Genomic DNA, 22,931 nt, shown 5'->3' with positions numbered 1-22,931 from the left:
GCGAGCTCTCTCGATATTAATATCGGAAGAGCAGAAATGGCGCGGCGCGAGGACGCTCGATAGCGGGCGAGAGGAGACATCGCCAAGGCGTCTCGTGTGTGCGTGAACCTGATGGCAAAGCGGATACCGTCGTCGTCGTCGTCGTCGTTGTCGTCATCGTCATCGTCGTCGTCCTTGCGATGCGCAGTTGATCAGCGAGCTACTCGAACGCGAAGACACTCGATCGCGTCGATCGCTGCACGCGAAATGACTCGGCGCACGTGCACGGTAGACTTAACGTCTTCTTCGGGGGGGCTGAGAAGAGGGGGGGGGGGTAATTTCGATCGATTCACCGCCACGAGTTAATCATCATAGACACGCGCATCGTAGAAACGCGCGCGCGCGCGAACGCGTCGGTAATCACGTTCACGGTCCAATAATCATACCGTTATAATTAACGCGCCGCAATTAAGGCGGTTACGTAGCGCGGACGACAATCGAGCCGTGATTGTCGATTAAACATTTTCGCATCGATGCAGCGACACAATTTCCGAGGCTGCGCGACGCTACCGGCTCACCCCCATTCAACCACCCTCTGCGCATCCCCTTTAGCGAATCTACCTACCTACCTACCTACCTACCTACCGACCTACCCCGTCGTACTCGTCCGTCCGTCGCGAGGGGGTGGCTCGTTAGCTCGAGCCTGGTGCGCGCTGGCCCGAAAGCGCCTTTTAATGTCCTCCAGCACCTACGCGCCGTCGGATTTCGCGTCGACGGAACTCGCGGAGCCAATTTTCGAGCTCGAGCGACCGTGAAACATATTCAGACTCGGGACGAGCGGACACGTCGGACACCCGTCTGCCCCTGCCCCTGTCCCCCCCCCCCCTGGAATAGTCTGCACGGTAATTTTTCTCCACGGGTTTAGCGTCTTGCCGGTCGTCGGTCACTTCTTCCGGCTCGTTTCTGTCGCTGAAAAATGCCACGTTTCGCGAGTGTATCATTGTTCCGCTGGCGAGACATCGATACGCGGGAACCGCGCCAAAGATTTGCAAGAGCCCCAGCGTCCCTCAACGTTTACATCTTTATATTTTCGACGGCCCGAGCAAGATAATGCAACGTCGCGGCGTGTATATATCGCGTAATCGACGCGCGAATCGACAGTCGATTGATCACTCGACGATGGCACGATAAAAAAGAAGGAAAAAGAAAGAGAGCCGCGGCATACTGTATCGATCGATGATCGTAAAAGCCGATCCAAAGGGGCTCGAACGATATCGCCGCCGGCGTCGCTAACGAGTGCAACATATAATACCATTTTTCGCGCCCCGAGGCGCGCAAATAGCATTTTGGTAATTAAACGCACGCGCACGCCGGCGATCGTTGATGAAGCAATTTTATCGGGCGACCCGCATTTCTCTCGCGATGCAACGACAAAAAGAGAAAAGAGCGGCGCGCGCGCGAACGAGAGAGAGAGAGAGAGAGAGAGAGAGAGGGGGGAGGGAGAGGAGAGAAGAGACCGGGAGAACGAGTGGCGCGCAACGAGATGATAGAGCTCCCACCAAACCAGCAAATTGGGAAGTAAATCGTGCAGGATACCCCGCAGCCCGTTAACCCCGTACACTGCAGCCCGCGACTGCAGGCGGATAAAGCGCGTGTCCGTGTGCGTGCGTGTGCATGTGTGTATACACATACGCGCGTGTGTTTGCGCAAAGAGAGACAGAGGCGGAGAAAACCCGTAACGAACTTCGCGCAATAAGAATTGCAAGTAACGCGCACGCTCGCCGGTATTATTTCGGTAGCGAAGTCAATTTGCAATCAGCGGTGCGGCCGTGTTCTCCTTCCCTCCTCCCCCGCCCCGGCCTACGGCCTCACCCTCCGCGTCAGCCCCGCCACCCCGCCGATGGGGAAAGAAGAAGAGTACACCCTGTATTTACCATAATGCGATAAGAGGCGAAGGGTATCGTACATTTAAATGAGTCTGTAGCTTCCTCACCCCGCTCGTCCTTTCCCACGTCCTTCCGGCGCCTCCTTATTTCCTTAAACAGTTGCCAGCGTCGCGCGAAATCCCCCCGTGGAAGCCGGCGCGGCGGAAAGTAGATTTTCCCACTCTCCGAAATTGCTCGCGAATGTGTTCATTCGGAGGCGACTAATGAGAGCGACTCCTGAGCGGGCACGATCGTGCTGCTCGTGTTTTCTTTTTTTTCTTTATTTCGGCGAGGGAAGAAGCACGCGTCGAATCGCGCGTCATCGTTGGCTGAGTACCGTTGGTGGCGCAGGTTGAAGCGTCGTGATAAACCGCGCGTGTGACGTTACCGCGGAAAAATACGCGAACGAGATAAAGGGAGAGTGGAGCGAAACAAAACACGTTCGTATTTTGCGCGCGCGCGCGAATATTCTGCTGCGGCGTACCGTCGCGAATTATCAGTGAAAAATAATGTTTAGCTCTCATGCGTGGAATTCACGAGACGGCAACGCGGCTTGACGATGCAATTTCGCGGCGGAGAAGGGACGGGCCCCGAGAGAGAAGGAAAAGATTCGTCCAACGAGACGATGAAACGCAAAAATATTTTCAGCATAACCTCCCCGCTCCTTCTATTTTTTTTCTCGTGAACCGAAAGCGTTCTCTTCGACGCGCCGAAAGCGACGTCGAAGAGAAATTAAATGGAACTTATACCCTCTGAAGTGGATCAGTACACACGTTAAGTCACGTCTTGGACTGTTTACGAGGAGCGGATCTCTTTCAAGGGATAGAGCGAGAGAGAGAGAGAGAGAGATAACGCGGAAGAAGTTTCGTTAAAAATTCCGTCTGTCAACCTCGCTCGGCCGCGACTCGCTCGGAGGCAACCATTGAGCTGACTCGTTCCTTTTTTACGAACTTTCCCCATCATTTTCCGCCCGCAGCTGACTCTCGCGAGCAGAAATTCATTTATACGTCTTGAGGGGCATTTGACCGAAGCGAGACAGCGCTTTCGTTTCTTGCCAAAGAGACTCGGAAGCAATCCAAATATGTGTCCTCCTTTCAAATCCAATATATTAATTTCGCCATGAATCCTGTTATCGCGAAGAGAAATCGTCGGGACGCGAGCGGAATTATTCCGCATGATTGTAAGATAACACTCGAATGCTTTGAAACCGATCTCGGCGATATCGGGTTGCGTGCGCAGGTGGAATTCTTCCGCGTCGGAATGTGTGAATAATCGACGTGGAATTAAAAATTCTATCAGCTCCCGCGCCGCGCTCGACCTCCTTTCCCCTGCTCACGCCGATTCCTATTCCTGCGAACGTGTGTAAAGCGGAAGTCATAACACGAGCGCTTAAGCGCCATGTAACGAAATGACCCCGTAGAATAGATCGCGGGTATAGAAAGCGTTGCTTAGAAATGGGCACATGCATGCCAAATGTAACTGAGGTATCATAAACGAGCCCATTTAACGAGGTGGGGTATAAGGTCGAAGGGACTATAAAGCGCGCTGCAGGGAACGGGAGAGATGGCTGACCGAATTTGAGGATATTTGAATTCTCAAATGCGAGAAGGGGGGGGGAGGGGGGCGAGTGAGTTGAGGGAGTGAGCCGGTATCCCTCCGACCTACAGCGAGTTTCTCTATCGAGATAACTTCGCCATTTGCCTAAAGCGCTCGGCGCGCGCGGTATGAGCGGGTTCGATCGTATAAAAGAAAGTACGCGCACACGCGTCGCTCTCCAAATTTCCTCCCCCTCCCGCCCTTCTCTCTTTCTCCGCTCGTATAAACGGATCTCGCGATTCTGCTCGCCGCGAGATCGAGCGGATGAAATCTCGCGAACTGATGGACCGTCCAAATGACCGTCGACGGGCCGGTCTCTGGATTTAAGACGCGCCATTCCTCCGAGAAGTGCGTGTCAATGAATATTTGTGAAACGTCCGCGTGACGTCGATCAGACGTCACGCGGACGTCTTCCAGCGGAGATACAAAGCAAAATATCCAGTCGACTCTCGTTCCCGCCGCGCGATAAAATCTACCGTGCATATCAGTGCCGACAGGCCTTCCGCTGACAGGCTTTGCGCTGTCGTAGTACGTAGATTTACGCGAGACAATGTCAAATTGGCGGCCAAAGTATACACGAGTCGTAACACGGCCGAACGCATGGATCAAGTCTTTATCGTGACAGTGGCTAGAGCGAGGATGGACAGTAAGGGATGCGAGTCCTCAGAGGGTTTGAATGGCCAATTTGTCTTGGCGACCGGCCCCCACCCCCATCCCCGTCGTTCGCGTTCACAACAACAAGCCGACGACAACCGCCGGCGACGTCGACCACGGTCTATGCTTCGTCGAATCGAACAACACCGGGCGGCTCGAACACCTCTCCCGTGTTCGCTCGTTATACTCGCGGCGTGTAATTGCAAAAGTACATTTTTCGGCCGCGGGTAATTTCAATTATATCTACGAAAATCCGCGCGCGTGCGCGCGCGCATGCGCGTTCCCCATGGTTAAGGGTCTTTCCCTTAACCATCAACCTCGCGAGAGGATGAGCGTGTTTCGCTGTATAGCGTGGGTCGTCTGCGTCGACTGTGCAGAACGAACATTAATTAAATCGAGCAGGTCGCGTAGAAGAGAGAGAGAGAGAGAGAGAGAGAGAGAGGGGGGAGGGGAAGAGGCCGGCATCCCTTTGAGCTTGCGGCAGTCACTATCGCAAATTAAAGTCCGGTTTGGCGCGCGTGAAAATAATTCCGCGTGCGCGAGCGCGTGCGGATTCCGCACGCTCGACCGGGTTTCGATTCCGAATATTTATTCGGCGAGCCGGATTTATCGTTGCCCCTCCCCAATCGCCCCCTTTCGCTCCCTCTACCCCCAGCAGTCCCTCGCCGGATATATATACGTGTGTGCCGTCGCTCGAATATCGCGTCCTGTATGGAAACGCACGCTCGAACACGTACTTGGAATAATCCTCTCGAAAATATCAAAGGGCCCGTCCCCTTGCCCCTCCCACCCCCCCTTTTCCGTCCCTTTCCCCCCGAAGAGCCGCCCCTCGGTTCTTTCGCAATTTCAGCGGTATGCGGGGCGCGCGTTGCCGTTCTTTGACTCGCTATTACCGTAAATTTTGCGCGAATAACGCTTTCGCCTATGCGTGTCGCGTTATACGTCCGATGTAACGGCAAATAAATTAGTTCCGTTACGATACGCGGAATTTCATAATCTAGCTGACTCTCCGCGAGGGCTGCGACGACGCAAGATTGTTAGCCGGCACTCTCGACGATGAATTTAAAGTCGAGCGCGACGCGATAACGCCGTTTCGCCGAGATTGCGAGCAAGAGGACACGCTCTCTCTCTTTCTCTCTCCCTCTCTCTCTCTCTCTCTTTCTCTTCGTGTGACGAAACGACGAGCTACTCCGCCGGGGGACGATGGCTCGCGACTTACACGAGAGCTGCATCGTCACTTGGAATCATCGCGCGCGATTGTCCCCGATGCGAACACGCTCTCCCGGTGGAATTCCGCGAACTTGCCGCGCGTAACTCGTAAACTCTCGTTAAATTAGAGCCGAGAGTTTAAGCGCGCTCGGTGCGAATACACGTGTACGCGATTCTTTCCGGTCCCGAGGAAGAATCCCGCGGCTAAATAAACGCGGTAACGAGCCGCGGGCCAATGGTAATGACGCGGTGGACTTTATCGCGCCGATGGAGGATCCGTAAATTTTCATTAGGCCGACGTATGGCGCGGAAAAGCTCTGCTGCGCCCTCCCGCCGCTTTCGTTTTCTCTCCCTCTCCCATCCCACTCCCTCGCTTTAGCTTTTTTCTTTTCCTTTTGCTCTCTCCCCCGTCGCGTTCGGGCCCAGGCTTCGTGTTCCGCGCTCCGGGTATACTCTTTTTGCCCGACCCCTCGGTCGCCCGCAACCTCGGTCGGCACACTTAATCAAGTCTCGTTACGGTCTAATGGCTTAATACCGCGCCGCTGGCTTTGTCCGCGGATACACGGGGATCGCTCGGCTGCGGGTTAATTCGAATTTAAACCGCGACGCTCGCCGCACGACGCTCTTTATCGGGGCTTCAAATCAGACGGAACGGGATTTCCAACAACCTGTTTCCACGCCGGCTGCCATAGTCGTCCGAGGAGATCCGCGGCTCCGCCGCGTGACGCCGCTCCTCTAACGATCTTCGCGAAAAATACCCCCGGCAATTGGCGGCTCGCTGCGATATTTGCTGTTTCTATCGCGTTTCTCTGCGGAATTCACGTTGCCAGAGATTGCATTTCGAAAAAAAAAAAAAAAAAAAAAAGAGTTGTTCGCAGCCTCGATCGCGGAGTTTGTTGTAAAAGAGAAAGCGCATAAGCGATAATGCGATATACTCGGAGAGAAATGCTGATACTTTGGCCCCTAAGCTAAGGGTAGTTCTTTACAAAACGACACGGAAACTTCGAGTCTGATTTTCTCGGAGTTCGCTCGGATAGCAGCCTGCGATCGCAAAGACCGAGAAGCCAGCATTCAACTTCATTCGTGCTTTACACTCGCCGGTGATTTTTGCATAAATGCCTGCCGCCGAGTCGCAGCGGCGAAATGTCGATTACACTCCCCATTACCCGGACTTATACCCGGCCAAAGTAGGGGCTTCTGCCGAATACTGTTCGTGACGATCGATATAGAAGCGGTTTCCGTTCTTTTGTGGCCCCCGGGACACAACGGAGCGCGGAATACCGTTGTTACCGGCGCGCGGAATATTCATGTATGCGCAAAGTGCACGTGAACTATAACGACGGCAATCAAATTTCGCTACCGCAACAGCGGAGTATGCGCGACCGCGAGAAAAATTCGAGGTAAAAGCGCGAGCGGGATCGAAGGATTATCCGTTAGTGCACGGTGGTAACCGCGGTCACCAGGTTGTTGAGAAAAGCAAAACGGAGAGGTACTACGGCTTTATGGAAATTTGTGTCCGGATCTTTCGGCCATCAACGACGGAAGAAAGGGAAGGTCAGTTCGCGAAGCGAAGCCGCGAACTGACCTTCCCTTTCTTCCTCGACGAACGATTCCTTACTAACTCCGACCGGATATCAAGCGATATCCAGGAAATTCAAATTTTGGCTCCACATTAATTCTACAAACTCCGTCGAACTTGAAGAGCCAATGGAGAAGCTCCAGGCTATATAACACTGTATAAACTGCTGTCTTATCTTGATGTCACAAATTGTTACTTAGCGCCATTCTCTCCATGAATCTTTCTTCAAGCTTCGGTATGGTGAGATAGATAGATAGATAGAGAGAGAGAGAAAACAATGATAAATAATAATTTGTATCACGGAAGGACAAACATTTTGCGTAGCGTTACATCTCGAAGTTCTTCGTTGCCTGTCCAAATTCGGCGGAATCTGCGAGGTTAATGTAGAAGCGAAATTTCGACTTGGAGTTCACGAATAGATTGATTGTCCCAAGTTCGATGAAGTGAGTGCCAACTCGACAGCACGTGCGGTCGCTGAGTTATTAAGAGGAAATTGCGATTCGTAGAAATCCCGAGAATTAGGGTCCGCCAGGCTTTCGATATGCTTGGCGGAACTTTGTCCCGACTCTTTGCGCCCGTTTCGATCCTCGAAATTCGCTCTCGAAATTACGCTGCGGAATTGTCGTTTATGATGCGACGGAAGGGAAAGAAAGCTCCTGCTGGGGAGTGGAACAAGACGCAATTACACAACTATGCCAGCGAATGTAAACTCAGTTAAGGTCGTTACACGGCTGCCTATGCATGCCGCAGCGCATCGCTATCGATCCAGTCGTCCTACTCGTCGTCACAGGCTTAAGCAGATCATGGATTGTACGTAATTAACGTATGATTACTGCGACGACGAGCAGGACGACTAGGACGAGGACGAGGACGATGACGACGACAAGCTCCGTCACCGTACTCGGGAGAATTTCCGCGCGACAGCCATCATGGGACTTGGCGCAAATCGATCCGATAATCGCGAGATCGCCGTTCCCCGCGGACTGTGAACTTAACGACCGCTCCAGCGGCGATAAACCACCGATTCGAATTGCCGATCGTTGTCGTCGTAGCGACCGGGTCGTCGCAAGCGTCCACCGTCCGGAGGATGCGATCGGGACGATGGAATTCAATATCCAGGACGCACAAACGGATAGGAGTCTCCAGTTTCGCCGTGCGGCTCGTATCAATATTGACCCGGCGATGCTACCGCGCTAAATACCGGCAATCTGTAACCAACTGGCAAGCAGCTCCCGCGTCGGTCGGAATCTGTTTGAAGATCGCGCGAACATCGTTCGGCGGTCGGCCGGCTAAAATATTCGTCGCGTGCGGGTCTCGTCGCGACTTGAAACGACAAAATTGTCTTCGTCAGGGGAATCGTCGAGACGCGTATCGTATCTTCCTTGCGACATTCTCTAATTCTGAAAGTTCATTTTACTCATCCGTCCGCTTGTCCGCTGATCGCGCGTACGCGTCGCGAACACCCGACGTCGATTGACTCGAAACTAATCCGACGTCGAATCGTGCGGCCGCGGTGCAATCGCATCCTCGCAAACACGCCACACTGTGCCGAGGAAACGCTGGGCGGTAATCGCGACCAAGTAGAGTATGATAAACGTGAAATAACAATATGAATAACTGGAGCGAAATGGACACGGGCGCGAAAGTAATGCGATTAAAATTCCGCGTGGATGCGACGAGAGAGTGGGTGTGGCGCGACATGCGAGCAAATTCGCGCATAATTACGAGCGCATACATGCGCCACGCCGTGCACGTCGATGCGCCTTTGAACGAATGACGGACGTTTAGGTTGACGCGCGACGAGGGACCGCGCGCTGGAGATGCATAGGGTGGAATCTTTTTTGCGTGCAGCTCGTTATTTTCGGATTAATCTCGCGGCAACGGGGACGCGCGCCTCCGCCCCGTCGAAACTCGAAAGAGAGAAGAATTCGTTCGCAGTGAGTGGCGGCGGCGGCGGCGGCGGCGGCGGCGGCGGTGACGGCGGTGGCGAAAAAGGGAAGGTAGCAAAAGGCCGCGGGAGGACGCGGGCGAGCGGCGCGGATTCACTCGCGTGTACAAACTTTAATTTACGACGTAATCCCAGGCGAAATTTTGCAGACTAATTTCCCGCTGCGTTATGGCCGCGCACGCGGCCTGTCCTTTACGCCCACCGTATCCGAATCTGCTCCTCCCGACCTCTCCCCGTCGTTTCTGCCCCCCTCCACCCCTTCGACACGACGACGTCGCGCTTTCTTCTAATAACGAGGAAACTCGATAATCCGTCGCGACGTTGACCTAGCACGAGCTGCGATGACTCGCCTCTGCGGCGCGGACTCGCGCGCGAGTCAATGATACGCCCGCCGCATTTGCATATTAAAATATTAACTAAATATACATGAGATACGGTGCAGGCTCGTGCGAACGTGCACGCGTCCCTGTAGAAATAAGAGGTGTATGAAAAAATACTGATAACGGCCCGCTGAAAGAGGAAGGGCGAGCGAGCGAGCGAGCGAGCGAGCGAGCGAGCGAGCGAGTGAGTGAGAGAGAGAGAGAGAGAGAGAGAGAGAGAGAGAGAGAGAGAGAGAGAAAGAGAACAATGTGTGTCAGACATGGAAATTAGAAGAAGCAATATTATCGCGTCGCCAGGCAAAAACGCTATGTATCGGCGAGCGAACGACACACACGAGCACGTTCGCCGCATTTTCTCGAGAGCTTCGTCCTCCGCCGCAGCATGTCGCTATCCTGCGACTTGCGCGAGCAATAGTAATTACAGTTAATGGACAAACGAGGCGAACGCTTGCAACCGTCACTTTTTCCGGGGAGAAAGCTCGACGGCAACGGCAGCGACTCGCGCTATCGAGACACCCCGATGATGTCGCGGCTGGTTTTCCGCGAGTCACGTCGCCGCGCGCGAAATCGAACGGATGTAGTCGCGCGGTTCGCGCGGTCATATCGAGGTTCGATGAAAAGCGCCGTTGTAAAAAGTAATCGCGGTGGCAAAAACACGCGTCTGACACGTCGGGGCGGCGAAGAGCCGCGCTCTTTGACCTTTGATCCCTTTTAGTTAGTGACCGCGCGCATGATCGGCGCTAAAAGCGCAGCCCGAATATACGGGTCGGCTTTCGCTCTCGCTCTCGCTCTCGCTCTCGCTCTCGCTCCCGCTCTCGCTCGCTCGCTCGCTCGCTCGCTCGTCTCCCGGCGCGCCTTTATCTCTCACACGGCAACACACCGGCGAATCGACCGGGATGCTCCGCGAGACGTGCACACGCCGGACCACCACGGTATAAATTGCAAGCTCCGTCGGTTCTTTTATTATTTTCGACGCGCGGCGCGCGCCCGTCCACGATGTGGGCAAGATCGATTCGTCCGTTCGTTTGTTCGTTCCGTCCGTCCATTCGCTCGGCGATGGATGTAGCCGTATCGCGGATAAACATTTGGTTTACCTAACTCGTCGTATCGGCCTTGTTATTCCTCGACCAGCGCGACGCTTCTGTAGCTCGACTTCGTGCCGTGGGTGGAAAATACACGGAGGAAAGCCGCTGAAAAAGCGCGACGTAGCCGCTCGCGCGGAAAAAGCAAGACCGTCTTTGGGCGCTCCGCGATCGCATCGCACGCTCGGCGGTTAATATGTGTCAGCCAGGGTTAATATCGCTACCAACCGGTGGACAGGGGAAGAGATCGAGGGGGGAAGAGGAGGAGGAGGAGGAGAAGGAGGAGGGGAGCAGGGAGTCGGAAGGAGAAAAAACATGGAAAGCGAATTCTATATGAGTGTAATATCGCGTGGAGTTTATATGTCGCTTGGCGGGTAGCTGGAAGACCGCGCGCGTTCGCGACTGCCCCCTCCCGATAAGAATTCAAGTCCGCGTAACTGTCGTCGTCGTCGCCGTCGGTCTCCGAGGAAAAATGTCTCGCTCCCCAGCCGCTCGTGTTCATAGCGGCGTGTATGACGCCGCGAAAATTTATTCCGCCTGGTTACAGTTCCGTGCACGTGCGCGCGCTCCGAGCCCCGTGTCCGCGTATGCGTCTGTGCACCACGTACACCGGGCACGTGCAAACTCGGGGTCGTGGCAGTTGCCGGTTATGGGGTGTAGCTGGCATGGAGTCAAACAGCGTTCATAATTTACGTAGTTTCGTCCGCGACCGCGGCCCGGGGATCAGCGTCACATAGCCGGATATCACAACAATTTTACTATGCACCGCATTCTCCAGCCCTAAAAGGCCCAGCTGTCATCCACGAGCCGCCGCTCTCCCGCTCGTCATGGCGCGCGATATATCAATATAGATAGATGCGCAATGTATGATCGGGCGCGCGCGAGCACACGGGATCATTTATCAATAAATATTCATGGCACATCGTGAATCGTTCCAAGCGGATCGGGTTATCCGCTCTAATTCTAAGCTAGCTAAAATCGACCCGTTCCCACAGGGGAAATTCAATTGAGATCATTACCATTCCTTTGACGGTCGATCGGTGATGTTCGATAGCTCGGTCGCGACGCTTATTCTGGGGTGGGAACACGGAAAGGGGAAGGAAGGAAAAATAGAAACTGCTCTTGTAGAACGAAATGAATATACAAGCGACGAGAATCATACAGCGGGAGACATAGGAGCGCTGATTTCTGTATGTCGCCAAATGCTCGCGGGGAACACGCGTTCGTCTCGCGATTGTTCCGCAGGAAAATATCGCGGCGGAAAAATTACGTATGCACGTTATGCGCAAACGAATTTCAGCGGCGGCGGGATTTTCGAGTTTGCGGGGGCACTCGAGTCGAGATTGAACGAGTGTCGGTGGTGGATATCGTCGCGGCACAATTTGCTCGGTCAGTTGCGGTAAACGGAAGAATCGGTGTTTTAAGCCAATAACACTCCACGGGACACGTGACGCAATTTCGTGAGGAATGAACTGCACTCGCTCGCGCGCGCGCGTGGACAACGTGGCTGCTAAACGAATTCTCCGCGGACGTAGATCGCAGGTTGTTGAGGCAGAACGTGATGTCGAAACGGGTTTCGGACTGCATGTCGCTTTCCTAGCGAGGAAAGTAAGGAAGGAAGGAAAGAAGGAAGGAAGGAAGGAAGAAAGTAGAAGCAGGAGGAGGGGAAGGATCAAAGCGAAACAAGCGCGAAAATTTCAGGCGCCGTAGCGGCGACGTCGACGGCAGGTCGTTTCGCGAGCGCAGAAAATTCGGATCGCCGGGGATTTTAAAGCCGAATCAGCGTTTCCGCGCGAATGTGAAATCTGTATGGATTTAACGAAGCGTGAAGGGCTGCTGCGTATGTTGCTGATTAAGACTCACCTGGCACATATTGCTACCCTTCTCGGAAATAGTTTCCCCACACATGTCACCGCTCGCTCGGTCATGCGTGCGTGCGTGCGTGCGTGCGTGTGTGTGTGTGCATTCGAAAAAGTGGAGGGCGCGAGTGATCGGAGAGACCGAACGTTACGAAAAATCCCTGAATTATCCTGCGAGTTTCACGCGTTTTAGTCGTCTCTTTCGCGTTACCCTCGTGAACATTTTAACAAGACGACTTTTCGGGGAACAAATTGTCGCCGGTCTTCGTCCCGATTTCTGATTTACACCTCTTACGCGCGTGTTTTATGGGACAAAGTTCGAATTACACGGCCAGCGCGTGCTGCGCACGCATTTTATGCCGAAAGTCGCGGGCACTTATACCCGGGATGGAACTTACTCGAGGCGTTCCCTGGACAATATTAAAAGGAGCATTTCCACGTGAAAGAAGGGCGACAACGACGACGACGACGACGACGACGACGACGACGACGACGACGACGACGACGACGGCGACGACTGTGGAGCGTCGTCGGAGGAAAGAAAGGCGTAGGAAAAGGGCAGACGTCCGATTGTCCTGGGTAGGAAAACGGCCGAAAGTTCTGCATGTTCGGCTCGCAGCAGTTTAAGTTTCCGCGGGGCCCCGAAGTTATAACGAGAATTGCTCTCTCGCCGTGAAGTTTCCCGCTCCGAGTTCCGCGTGTACATACCTTTCCCCATTTTTCTCACTCTCTCCCTTTCCCCTTGCCTTCTCTCTCTCTCTCTCTCTCTCTCTCTCTCTCTCTCTCTCTCTCTCTCTCTCTCTCTCTCTCTCTCTCTCTCTCTCTTTCGTCCCTGCGTTTTTTCCTGTCACCCGTCTCTTTCTCTCATCTCTATTTATGTGGCGCACGCTACCGCGGAATTGTTCGCGTGCATACTCCCGCATTGCCGTCGTGTACACCGTGTATAAGCCGTGTACACCGCAGATATTTTTTCCCCATGCAAAATCCGCCGTTTCTCTCTCTCTCTCTCTCTCTCTCTCCGTTTCGTCTCTTTTTCCGAGGTCCTTCCTGGCATCCCCGCATTCGCATCCGCACCCGGTCGCCTTTCCTCGCGCGAGTATTCGTACGGTGGGAATAAAACGCTGGCATATTTCAGACTTATTGCCCCCCCGCGCGCTCGCCGAGTATTCCCGGCTCCTTTATTGCGCCTAGTTTCATTCTTTTCCGGTTTACGGTATTACCGCACCGGTATTACACGCGTTTCAGCGTTCTTATCCACGTACTTGCACACGCGGTTTCGCGCGGTCACGCGAGTCCTCGACATGTCGTCGTCGAGCATTCTCTTTCTTTCCGACTCGATTACGCGTACAAATTAAATATTTGCTCGAATATCCGCGAGTAAATACCAAGTCGAACGAGGAGGAAGAGGAGGAGGTGTTAAGCTCGATATACGACGCGTACATGCGAAGAATATTAAGAATTTTTCCGCATTCTGTTAAAATGCAACCCCCGCGATTGCCAGGCGCTCGCAAAACGTGTGCAACGGACGGTGCGCAACTATCGCGCACAAGAGAGACGAAAATAAGACGCAGCGACTTGGAAAGTTCTGTTCGGAAAAATAAGATCCTACGATATATTTTCAATTGTACGCGTTTCCTCGTGCGCCACGCACGAACAAACAAACTTGGTGGCGCGCTTGGTTTTCATCGAAGGGACATTACGCTACCCTTCAGAAATTCAATTTCGTCCACATTCATATTTCGAGCGCGCAGCTCAGGGCGATCCTCCTTGCAGTTTCTTAACAATACGTATCAGCCGGAGTACGTATCTCGACAAATAATAACGCGAGCACAAAATTCACGGAGGGAAAGTTGTAATTGTGTACTTGGAGGGAAGTTCCGTCCGTCGTTCTCTTCGTTTCGATAATACGAAAAATATTCACGCGCGAATCCGGCGCGCGCGCCGGATACCGACTCGATACTGACGTCGTCAACGCGAGGATACGTCACGTCGGTCGTCTTCCGGATGATTAACGGTTTGCTTCCGTGCTACGATTATAGCCGGCAAACGGCTCGGATTAATTTCAATGCGTCTGATTATTGATACTGTCGTACTACTGTGTGGAAACCCTATTACAGCGTCAGACTGTCGCGCTTAAGTACCGTGTGGTACTTTGACTGAGGTCGCCGATAATCGATACCGAATGGTTTCGGCCCTTTGACCCGCGCTGCTCCACGAGGATATTGTAGCTATTTGTCAAATCTTGTCTTATCCGGCGCAGGTTTGAGAACGGAACCCCTGCAAATGCGTCCGAATCGGAACAAACGCGAGAGCGCTCCTGGATAAGGACTCCGTCCTCGGAGTTTCGAGCCGCGCATGCGTTTATTTATCCATTCTCGGGATTTTATCAGCGTCCCATATACTCAACTTGTAAAACCACCCACGTTGTCGCCGGCGCGTCACGCGTCCGCGACGGGCGATCTCGACGATCTCTCTTTCCGAGCTGCGATTTCTTCTTCTTTATCACGGATTAGAGCTCACCGAAAAGTTTCCTGATTTCGGTAATAATGCGAGTCAGGCTACTCCAATCCCGCAGCCCCGCCGTCGCCTTTATCGTCTAGAAGTGATTCGCCGGAACATCCCGGGGGAGGAGAGCGGCAGCGAGAGCGAGAGCGAGAGCGAGAACGAGAACGAGTGAGCGAGGATAGGTGCCGCAAGAAGAAGGAGTCAAGGCGCGGAACGGGCGTGCCCGAGAATGGGCTCGGATAGCGGCGGCGTTTCAAGTAGCATTTCCTTGGCACAAACGACCCTCTTAATCAATCGCTAGCACCTCTCTTCTTCTCTCCCGGCCGTCCCGGCCACGGCTATGGCTCGAGCCGCGCACCGAGCGCCGTCCTCCTTCTGCCGGAAGTCTAAAGCCTCCGTAACAAGCCGCAACTTCGATAAATCTCCCCCACCGTCTTTCTTTCCCGAGAGCCGAGCGATTCCGCGGCATTAGCAAGAACGAAAGGAGAAAGGCGAGCGAAGGATATATCTCGGATCGATTCTGGCGCTTAAGGGATGCGATACGAATGCGCGGGGAGGGGGGGGGGAGCGGCGCAGGGGGTACGTACGCGAGGGGTAGGAGTCCGGGGGGCAGCAGGGGCTACTCTAGTTGGAAGCTCGAGGGACGGGGAGAGAAAAACTTATGAAAATCCGGGATTTATGGCGACGTGTGGGCGAGAGCCGCGCCCGGTGGTTCTTCGGTTCTGACAAATCGTCCGGAAGTTAACGTTCCCGATCGTCCCTGAATCGCCTTTCCGCGGAGGCGAATCCTTCTCGCGACGTGACGTACGGCCCGTTTTGGACGAAAAAAGGAACTTTCGATTCTTTTTCAATACTGTCGTATTTCGTATCGCAAGTTCTCGTCGTATGTGGCTCGCATCGACGACGATGGACTTTCGGCACGGTTGACATCCTTTCCTCTTTCCTTCTCTCTCTCTCTCTCTCTCTCTCTCTCTCTCTCTCTCTCTCTCTCTCTCTCTCTCTCCTCTCTTTTCGAAGATCGATATGATAAACGGTTTTGGTACGATCATGTCAAACGAACTTCGGCAGGTTGGAGAAGGAGAAAGAGGGAGAGAGAACGGCACGCTCTCTTGTGGGACTTGGCGTGTCGAGGAAAGCGAAAATCGGCGAAGCAACATTGCGGACAAACTCGAAGGGAGCAAATAGATAAGCACGATTTAAATGACGGCTCGAAGATATTGGATTTCCAAGACCGCGAAATCGTCGACGATGCGCGTATTTTGCGATAATACAGCAAAGCGGAATGCCTCCTGCGATAAGCGATAAGCGAGGGAAATCGCCATTTTACATTCAATTTCGGGCTCGGCAGACTGATCGAAAATGTTGGAAATTTTAAGCGGAGCCGTAGTGAGAGGGAAGAGACCGTCTTTCTCCGTTGCCCGAGCGTCCTTTTCACGGGGAAGACGATATCACAAGATAAACTTTCGCGATCGACTCCGAGATTCGTCAAAGGAGCCGAGCTGGGAGAAAGGGCGATCGAGTTCCGGGGCCACTTTGTGTATAAAGATAGGTGCGCCGGAATTTTCTCTACAAAGTATCCGCCGCGTGCGGCCCGTGTCTCCGAGGCTCCGAAATATAATCCTTGATTACCGGAATGGATTTCGACTGCGACTCTCGATCCTCTCGAACATCCAGGGAATCCGCGTGCCTTCCGCGGAAATTTTCCAACCGAAGTTTTCCGTATCGGCGACCGCTCGTAAAGAGAGACCCGACGGAGCAGAATTACTCGGAGGGTGGCAGGGGAACATGAATGTTCCGGCTGAATGGAAAATGGCAACTATACGGAAAGTCTAAAAGTTTCGTGCTTCGGAAAACCGGTTGGAGCCGGGACAAGGGAGGAGAGAGCGTGGAGAGGGAGGAGAGCTTGCGAGTTTAAGCGTCGATATCAGCGATTCAGCTGCTTTCCGTCTTCGACGAACGACCCGACCCGAACAGTCACCTGCGCTGTGTGTTCAGAGAAGGTAGCAATAACCGTTCCAGACGCAGCGTGTCTGGAAAATCCGACCCTCGATTGTCAGTACTAGAACAAAAATCCGCGCGCGCGCACGGACGCGGTAAATGCCATCGGATTCACACGGATCCGACAATTAAATGTTACGGTGCAGCATAAAGTATGTCTTGGCATTATAGCAAAGAGTGTGTGAAACAATTTGCCAAGCCGTGCGATTCAAGCGTTCCCGCACACGATCGCGGAGATCACGCAGAGACCGTGACCATCTATAGAAAATCGTATAATGTTACGTCTCAAGGTTCTTCGCTCTTCATTGACTCTTCAAGTATCGGCCCATCAAGTACTCGGGATTGATGGTAGAACCAAAATTCCAACTCGGCTGCAGCGCCTCATCAATTACGAGTAGGACCGAGCTTTCCGATCGTGTCGAAATTGGCTTCATCGATCACGCCCACGGTTAAGGACGATTATCGGCGACGCGAGTGGATCGTTCCGGCTGTCCGGGAAAGAGTTCTCGGCTGTGATCGCATAAAGTAAGGATTACTCTCTCTCTCTCTCTCTCTGATCCGCCGAAATAATTCTGCATTAGAGCACACACGGGTTGCGGGTACCGCGCGGCTAATCTACTCGGACCACGCGACTCTGCTCTTCGAAAACGCGGGAATTAAACGCGATCCCAAAAATACGAGAGAGAGAGAGAGAGAGGGAGAGGGAGGGGGAGGAGGAGGGAGGGAAGGAAGGCGGCGGCGGACCCGTTATAATAAATCCGGGGGTAGCCGGCGGAAATTTATGCGCCGCGCAAAGCCAATTATTTATTAGCAGCTACGCCGCGAACTGGTAGTCGGGGCGGCGAACCTTTTTAGCTGCGCGTCGCGCAACAAATCACGACGGAGGGGAAACGAATAAACAAAACCGCGGCTCGATCTTGACTCGTGGAAGCTTGGGAATAAATTTCGATGAGAAGTCGGCCGCTTACGTAATCTTCATATTTCGCGATTATTTATCCGCGAGCAATACGCAAAACGTTGGAGAGAAGCGCGTCTGTGCGTGTTTTTATATATATACATATATATATATCTTCCACGTCTGACAAAAATCTCGTTATATCCAAGCGACTCTGTCTACCGGCGCGCGCATGTGTCTCGTTGTTTTCTTAGAATTACTTAGAATCGATTGCGCAGCAGCTCTCGTGTCTAACCATCTGCCCGCGCGATATCACAACAAACGCGGCCGCTGTTACCGGCGCGTTTCATGTTTGATCAGCAAGCAAACGCGAGGAAGCAGGCGGTGAGAAAAGGAGGACTCACCTGTGCCAGCCGCCCCTAGCCTCAGCACTGCATCACTTTGAAAAGAGATGGAGAGGGTGGCGGTGTCCTCGAGGCGTGCGAGGACATCTTCTGGAATGTCCTCGGGTTCGCGGAGGCGGAGGGTGACCTCACCCCCGCCTCCGCCGCCTTGGCCACTTCCACCCCCGGGGCTCGTGGACGCCGAGTACATGAACACAGATCCGTATCCATGTAATGACTGTAGAGGCAGCCTCACGCCCACCTCTCCGACCGGACCCTGAAAAAAATCGAAGATCGATTTTCGTCGTTAGCGAGAGGCGGATCGATGAGATGACATGAAGAAAAGAAGAGAAAGAAAAACCAGATTCGGAGCTTCGTGGTTCTGTTAGCTCAATGCGCGTGATGATAATTATTAATGGTTTGCTTCGTTTTATTTTTTTTCTTGCGAGAGCGCGCTACCTCGATTTTACGGAAGAATCCGGTAACGGTAATTCCGATATTCCATATATATTTTATGAGAATCTAACGACCCTCTCGTTCTGCGCACGAAACGTGTATGCAGAGATAATAAAAAGGGAGAGGAAGAGAGAGAGGAAGAGGGAGAGGAAGAGAGAGAGAGGAAGAGAGAGAGAGAGAGGGGGGGGGAAAGAGAGAGAATGGGGAATGAATGATGGGGGATTCGTTTCGCTAAATAAAATCGTCGAAAGCGACGGGTGCGCGCGCGTGGAGCACAGAGAGAAGCCGCATAATATTTGCCGTGGAATTCGATTGGCGGAGTACGAGTGGCCGGAAGGCGCGTCCGAATCGATCGCAGCACGCGTCATATTAAATTTAAGGCTACAGTTTTCCCTCGTCCGGTCGGTATCCCGAGGGAAGACCCTCGTTCCCTTTTCGCTCTCTTGCGTCCCTCTTGACTCTCGTCTCGTTTCTGCGCGACCGCCGCCACCGCCACCGCCGCCGCCGCCGCTGCCGCCGCCGCTGCCTCCGTCGCTGCGACCAACGCCGTTGCCGCCGCCAAACGCTATTTTACGAGCGGAAATATTTTGCCAATTTCGCTGTCGATGCAAATTTCAATTCGCGAGCGTCAATATTTGCTGAATCGCGCCGAAAAAGGATTTTGATGTACCGGCATTTTATCCACCATCAAACGCGCGCTTGACTTTCGCGAGGAAGGCACTATCTGACACGCCACGGTGAAACAAAGGATAGAAAATTCCCGACGAATGCGAATGAAATAGATCTTTCCACCCGCTCGGAATTCCGGTAGAAAAAACACAAGCACGCGCACGCGCGTACGCACACAGACTCGAGAGAGAGAGAGAGAAAGAGAATGTGAACTGCGGGAACTGTTTGAGATATTATTTTAATGGAACGAAGAGATTCAATTACCGTCGCGCGTGTTTCTCACGCGGACGCGTGCGCGTATCGTTTTCGATACACTGCCGGATATAATAAGGAATATCGAAGAAACGCGGTAATAATGATATAGTCGGAAAAAGCGCAATGCGATATCGGGATACGATGGAAGCTGTCTGGTGTTTTGTACCGCGCGATAAGTTGATATTAGCACGGTAAAATAGGATTATAGTGTTCGTTGCGATAAATTATAATAAATTATCCCGCCATTCCCTAAATCCTAAACTTTCGCTTTCGGCAAACTTTATATTATAGATTGCGGCTATCATGCGAAAATCGACAGAAAGAGAAAAAAGAAAAAAAAAAATATATATATATTATATGTATATGTATACGCTCTTTGTTAGAACAACACTCAACGAAGCAATTTTCGCGCAAGAAACAAATGCGCTTTTCGCGATGAAACGTAACGTCTGTTATTTCGCGAAGCCCGGAGAACGCTAGTCGCGATATTACGTAAGAGAGGAAGTCGATGCACAAATATAATATACTTGCGCCGATGCAGTCGCATTGGCAATGAAAAGGGAAAAAAAAGAAAAATAGAAAAGGAAACTGTTTTTCGGCGAAACGCACGCGACGCAAAAACCAAACATAGATGTGTTTGCGATGGGCATAAATATAAAATAACAGATGTTGTTGTTGGTTCTCGTAAACAGGAAAGTCGGCCGATCCGTACAAACCGGCGGGAATTAAAAATATCAGTGTAATACTGATACAAACAAAGTTTACTGGCAATATTTGTGGAACCCGGAACAGGCATAAATGCCGTCTGTACAAAGGTAACGCATCGCTAGTACAAACATTGGTTTTAATTCCGATCCATATCTATATAGATGCAAAATGTATGTACAAGCATACACACACACACACACACACACACACACACACACACACACACAGACAGAGATACAGCCAGCCTCCCGTTTAATTAAAATATTATGCACAATCGTAGTAAAGAAAGAAGTCTGCGCGATCGGTTCCGCGAAAATACGCTCGCGATCTGTCATAACGCGGAAGACGAAGATAGAGAGATCGGCGGAGAGATTCGCTCGCACGAACAAACAAAGTGATGATTTGCGCGAGGAATCTCCGCGTGATCTCGCGTGAACTTGTCGAACAATTCGAGACCGCGGGGACTCGTTTCGAGCAGTATCGACGCTTCTCCGACGATGCGCGACACGCTTCGTCACTCTCCTCGACAGCGCGTTTTGGGAAGAGCCCGGGGGAGGCGGCGTTTAAAATCCGAAAATTTCACGCGCCCCCGCACGTACGCAGTGCGACGCGGCCGATTTAATGGCCGGGGCGCGCGCGCAAGCGCGAGCGCGAGCCCGTGTATCCGGCGCGGCGCGAATTTTCCCATTGTTAGCGGTCGAAGCGCGAGCCGTACTATTATTTACGTAAATTGATTCGTACCGCCGACGCCGACTATTTCCGCGTCACGTACTCGCGGCTATCGAACGTTATAGCGGCCGCTCGGACCGTCGCTCTATGTTGCGCCTCGCGCGACGAGAGTAATTTATTTTAATGGTCATTTTCGTAATGGGTCTTTGAACAGGACGCACGAACATCCCTGAATAGGCCACGTATAACAACCCGGCGACCCCTCTCTCCTTTCCGCCCCAGCCACCACGCAACTATCCGTCCCCTCGCCCCTTCGCTTCTCTGCCTCCATGCACGTGGCCGACGTGCCACGCGCAAGGGGCTGTGCGGAGAGAATGCACGATAACTGTGCCATTCACGAAAATGGCACCTGCTGCCGGAAACAATAGCCGAGCGCCGCCAATGCCGACGCCCGCGCCGTAACCTCAGCGTTTTCCCATTTTAGCGACCGCGAAAACTTGTCCGTTCTGCTTTTCGCTCTCGTCTCTCGTCTCTCTCTCTCTCTCTCTCTCTCTCTCTCTCTCTCTCTCTCTCTCTCTGTATTTTTGTTTCCTTTTTTCATTTTTTTTCACGGCCGACATGGCGGACTCGCGCGCCACGACGGGAATACGGCTGAGCGAGGCCTCGCGCGCGTTGGCACGATGATCGCGGATTGTGCCGTCGCAAAACGTCGCATCTCGTCGAATCCGCTCGGACATTTGTGCGTTATAGTCCCTGAGAAAAGAATCACCGTTCGTATGGAAGAAGGCATACTAGGTTGCAAGTGCGCGTCTGCGATTAATCGCTTCTCTTGTTGTCGAGTACCGCACGCTGAACGCCTCCTGTCCGTTACCGGCGAGGAGATACACTCTCTCTCTCTCTCTCTCTCTCTCTCTCTCTCTCTCTCTCTCTCTCTCTCTCTCTTTCGGAGAGCGTCCGCTGTCGTGAATAATGAATAAACGGAGTTGGGAGCGAGGGGGAACGCGGCGGAGGTTAAATCGATTTCAAGTTCACCGGAAGGAAGGACTTTCCGATTCGACTTTCGCCTAGTGGCAGCAAAAGGCTTCAAAGCAAAAAGCTTCAAAGTCGGGATCCGGCGTTCCCGCTCGGCAAGGCGGAAGATTACGGTAATGGATACGGCGGAGGTCTCTCTCTCTCTCTTTCTCTCCCTCTCTTCCAACGGGAAGCAGGGCGACGGTGTACGTACGCGCACATCGCGTTGTATCGACGTCATTCACGATACTCGCCGTTACGCGAGCTCGGTCAAGGACGAAAATCCCTCGTGGGCACCTGAATAAATATCCACGGCTCACCCGGAACGTGCTTTGACAGAGCAGCTGATAAACGTGGGAGACAATCTCGAGTTGTGAATTTTTACGCAGTTGAAGGTTGAAGGGTATTTTGAGAGCACCTTTTTATTACGCCCTGTTGATTCGTCGCTCTCTCTCTCTCTCTCTCTCTCTCTCTCTTTCGTCCTTGACGCGCTCGTCCTCATTGATTACGCGCTTCTGCGCGCTTTGAAAAAATCTTTTAGCCGATGCTTTACGCTTCCCGCAGTTTCGACGTTAACACTCGGGAACGTCAACTCTCAAGGAGGAGCATATTTCCATCGCGCGCCGAGCAGCTACGAGATAAAGTCGGAGATTGATGGGAACACGAGATTGTGTTTAAGATCGAAGTAGTTCGCGCCGGAGGTCGACGACGAAGTTGGCGCGATATATCTCGCGAGCGCGCTCGCGAGATAGTTTGCAACTATCCCCGTGGGGGGAAAATATTCGGTCAAGGATGCCGTCGGACGACGCGCGAGACGTCACTTTGGGGTTGAAAAGTGCGCGACGGAACGAGACGGATAGAGACGTTGGACGAACATTGCGGAATAAAGGCAATGGTTGCGACGACGTAGCGGTGGTGAAAAATGTTGACTTTGCGAAGATTAAAAATAATTCTATCATAGCAGATATTTTAACGGGGTATGACCTTTCCCCGGCGATTTTTCGCCACGTCGTAGCCGCTCCCGGATGACATCCAGAACCGACCGTTCGGGATTTAGGAAGAAGTAATAACAAACGGAAACTACAACCCTCGGAAGTCTGATAGATTTTATTCCGGCGCGTATGCAAATTGACAAATTGAATTTCACTTCGCGCTGTGCGCAAATAAAAGA

At 52.8% G+C, this 22,931-nt stretch overlaps 1 pseudogene; it reads right to left on the bottom strand.

Annotated features, from left to right (window-relative positions):
* LOC112590758 (zinc finger protein rotund-like) overlaps positions 1–22,931 on the bottom strand; it is a 301,308-nt pseudogene that overhangs the window by 98,346 nt on the left and 180,031 nt on the right.

This window comes from Harpegnathos saltator, unplaced genomic scaffold, assembly GCF_003227715.2.
Source record: "Harpegnathos saltator strain DR-91 unplaced genomic scaffold, Hsal_v8.6 scaffold144, whole genome shotgun sequence".
In the NCBI taxonomy this organism is placed as follows: domain Eukaryota; kingdom Metazoa; phylum Arthropoda; class Insecta; order Hymenoptera; family Formicidae; genus Harpegnathos; species Harpegnathos saltator.
The sequence above is the reverse complement of the archived record's forward strand: the minus strand, read 5'-3'. Positions and strand labels throughout refer to the sequence as shown.